We start from the raw sequence: 3,607 nt of genomic DNA on the forward strand, positions 1-3,607 counted from the left end.
AATACAGCTGCAATAATGTTTAACAAAGCCAAGATGAATGGGATACATAAGGAAGTTTTTCTACAGAAATTAAATCTTAAAGTCTGATAATAACTTAATGTGCGGTCCATGATGTGCATGTGTTGTGTACAAATGGGAATAATGTAAGCAATTTTAGAGATATATTTGAGTATGTTTATGAATGCTGGAACCTTTAGTTCGCTCGCTTGTGTCATGTACGCAGATGTGACCCCCTCCTTTGTGCTCTCCTCAAAGAATGTAGCTGGGATGAGAGTTGGTGATAAGCTGGGAGGACACCATACCAATTTCAGTTTTTTAGACAAAACATTTATAACAAAATGTGCCGGGTTAACGAATCTAATGATAAACAATGTGATCACAATTATTTTTGAATCTGTTTTCCAAACATGGTAAAATCAAGGTTACATTTAACCATGTCTTACACTAATTGAATATCTTTTAATAGTGGAAACAGTGCATTTAAAAAAAAGAGAGAAATTGAGTAAAATTAAGTAATATGTCCCCCTTTAAGGACATTTATCTGTGCATATATATTAGTGTGTGATTTTGAAATTATCATATGAGTATTAATTTCTAATATGAGTTTAACAATTTTATTAATAAATATAGATATATTGAAACTGGTTTAGACAACCTTTGGTTGGAAATGATATCCAGGTTAATGGGGAAATTGGTAAAAATGGAATTCGTTTAGATTAAGATAACAATTTTGTAATTTTACATTTATTGAGTGGAAAGGAAAAAAAGATTAAGATGAGGTTGTTAATTTGAATACAGCTGCAATAATGTTTAACAAAGCCAAGATGAATGGGATACATAAGGAAGTTTTTCTACAGAAATTAAATCTTAAAGTCTGATAATAACTTAATGTGCGGTCCATGATGTGAGAGTAATAATAACATTTAAATATAACAGACCCATCACATCAAGTCCACACACCCTATTAGGATAGCTGCTGCCTGCAGCCAGTTGGTTTATAGTTTTTGATGGCCAAGTGCTTTCTGGTCCGTCATACATATTGTTGGTCCTTTTGTTTTTATGTATTTTTTTTTTTTGAAATCCAAAGCAGAATGTGTGGATTGTGAAATGATGTGCCCCTTTTCCTTGTAAGTGCAGTGGGTACAAGTAGAAGAATACTTAGGGTTTATGGACATCTCTGTATGACTGCAGGGTATTGTTATCATTTATTATAATATTGCCAGGAAAAAGTTGTCTTTTTGAAACATGAAACTGGAGTTCTTATACAAACAGCATGATAGAAAACAAGCCATTGTTATATTTATGCAAGCTGGACCCAGTAATGAAGGGTTCACCCCGATGTATCAGAGCTGTAGCTTTATCCAAAGTTGCTATTAGACAAAGTTACAGATATTATTTTGGTTGAATATTAAATTTTTAATAGTCCGACATTCTGCACAGCAAATATATAGTGTTTGTCTAATGAAAGGTTCAAAATATGAATTTGTTTTGTGTGTTTATGTACAAATCTAACAATGAAAAATGTGTACATTTGAATCCAGCCACCTTATTGCCTCTATTGGAGGAGGCTGGAGACAAAGAAAAAGCACATGCGTTAAAATTGATGGCGTGGGAATCAGCTGCTGTGAGCCCAGTGCAGGACACACTCCCTGAAGACCCGAGTATTTACTTTTTTGTAGTGTTATTCCTGGTTTTATACCGAGGATGAGGTTTATCACCCAGAAGGATTCCCTGTATTCAGAGTCATTGGATCCTTTTTTCCCAGCTCAAGAAGCAGAGCTCCATGTTTTAGAAAAGCCTGTGAGCTATAAAAAGAGTATATATTTATATAGATAGTCAAGATATAGAGAGCTTTTGGTTCCATTTGAAGAGCCAGAAGTTTGTTTTTACTTCGGCGGGTAAACCAATCAAGCATGCCAAGTTAATTTGATTGGCTGTTTTCAGCCTTCCAGGTTCTTGCTGAGGTAGCCATACTAACAGTAAAACTCACATATGGAAGCAGACCAGGCGACTCTAAGGATGCTGCATTTACAGCCCCGGACACTTGCTGGGTCTGTGCAGCTCACAGATTCCACCCTAGTTCTGGCCCAGTATAGCTGGGATTAATAATTCAACTTTAAGGACCCCAGAACGAGAAGCACAAGTGGTCCACAGAGGGCAACTTCTTACGAAACAAGACTTTGGAAAAGGTGATGATTTATGTTTGCCAGACACTCTTTTCCCTTCAGCTTGACACATGGACCATGTCATCAGTCACAAGTAGTTATGGCTGCCTTAGTAAATGAGCGTGGGATAGAGCCAGGGTTCTCCACAGTTGTTTTTATAACATACAACTTCTTGTTTTACCTGTTACCAAAGGTGTTACCAAAAGCTGAACATCCCTTCCAGAGATAACAAAAAGATATATCCAGATGCCCAAGTCAGGATCTTATGAGAATGTATTTTGTTTGTATGGACATGTTTTCTGGATGTCTAGTGGCAAATGCTACTGCAAAATATTGATCAAAAGAGAGGAGACTGTAATGGAAATTTGTAGGTTCTGTATATAATTGTATTATATTTTATATGTATTGCACAATGCCCTCACTGTGCACACGGCACTAATAATGTTTTCAGTACATGTTTTGCATTCTTTCGAGTTCTGATTAGAATAAGCCTGCCTATGTAATGCCCCTTGTTACCATAAACGTACAATTGTAATATTAATGTGATACCTACGTAATCATGTGTATAAAAATCTTCACATGCGTCATAATAAAGGAGAATGGTTATTTGGAAAGATGCTGAGCGTATCTTTTGTGTCTGTTCCCTACTGCAGTAGTTATTAATTTGGAACCACTAATCAATATGAGGATAGGAGTTGCCTATCATCAAAATATCCATTTCAGAGGTCATCTCTTTTCTCCTGTCAGAATGTCTCTTTTAGTTCCTTTAATGGAAAAGTTCACTTTCTGAGAATTTGACCTTTAATTACTGGTAATTAGCCAATCCCTCTGAGTGCAAACTTATTATAAATACTTACTTTTTTCTCTGTTCTAACTGTCTGTACTGTAGGTCCTTGCCCCGTGTCTTTCCAACAAAACCATCTCCACTGGCTCCTGTTTTGAGTTTGCATGCGTGCCACAGCCCCAATAATTTCTCCTGCGATCGGCGACCCCCCCAGATGGGGGTGCCCTCCTGTGCCTGTCTATTACTTCATTCGCTGACAACTCCTCCCAGTGGCATGTTAACTCAGCTTATATAGGAGGCCCCCCCCCTACCAATACCAGTTGGGGATTGGTCAGGGCTCCTATATGAGCTGCCTACCATTCCAGTTCTAGGCCCTGCCCCTCTTCCAGAACATTGTCCCTGGAAGCAGGGGAGGTGCCTCAGAACTAGAGCACAGGTGGCCACACCCACTGCTACACTAACCACTCCCTGCCCCCAGATCAAAACAGACAGGCCTAGCTCAAAGCAAAGTGTTGACAGTCTTCCTAGCAAAAATCCTATACTAGCACCTACCTATTGGTAGAGGGTGCTACAAATATACTATTAAAAGTGTTTTGATGCCCTGTGTCCTGTGTCACCTTTAAGTGCTCCACACCATAATGCAATATAGGAATGTTTA

The sequence above is a fragment of the Lithobates pipiens genome, unplaced genomic scaffold (genome assembly GCF_037356315.1).
Source record: "Lithobates pipiens isolate NorthernLeopardFrog02 unplaced genomic scaffold, aLitPip1_a1.2 Scaffold_8, whole genome shotgun sequence".
Lineage (NCBI taxonomy): Eukaryota > Metazoa > Chordata > Amphibia > Anura > Ranidae > Lithobates > Lithobates pipiens.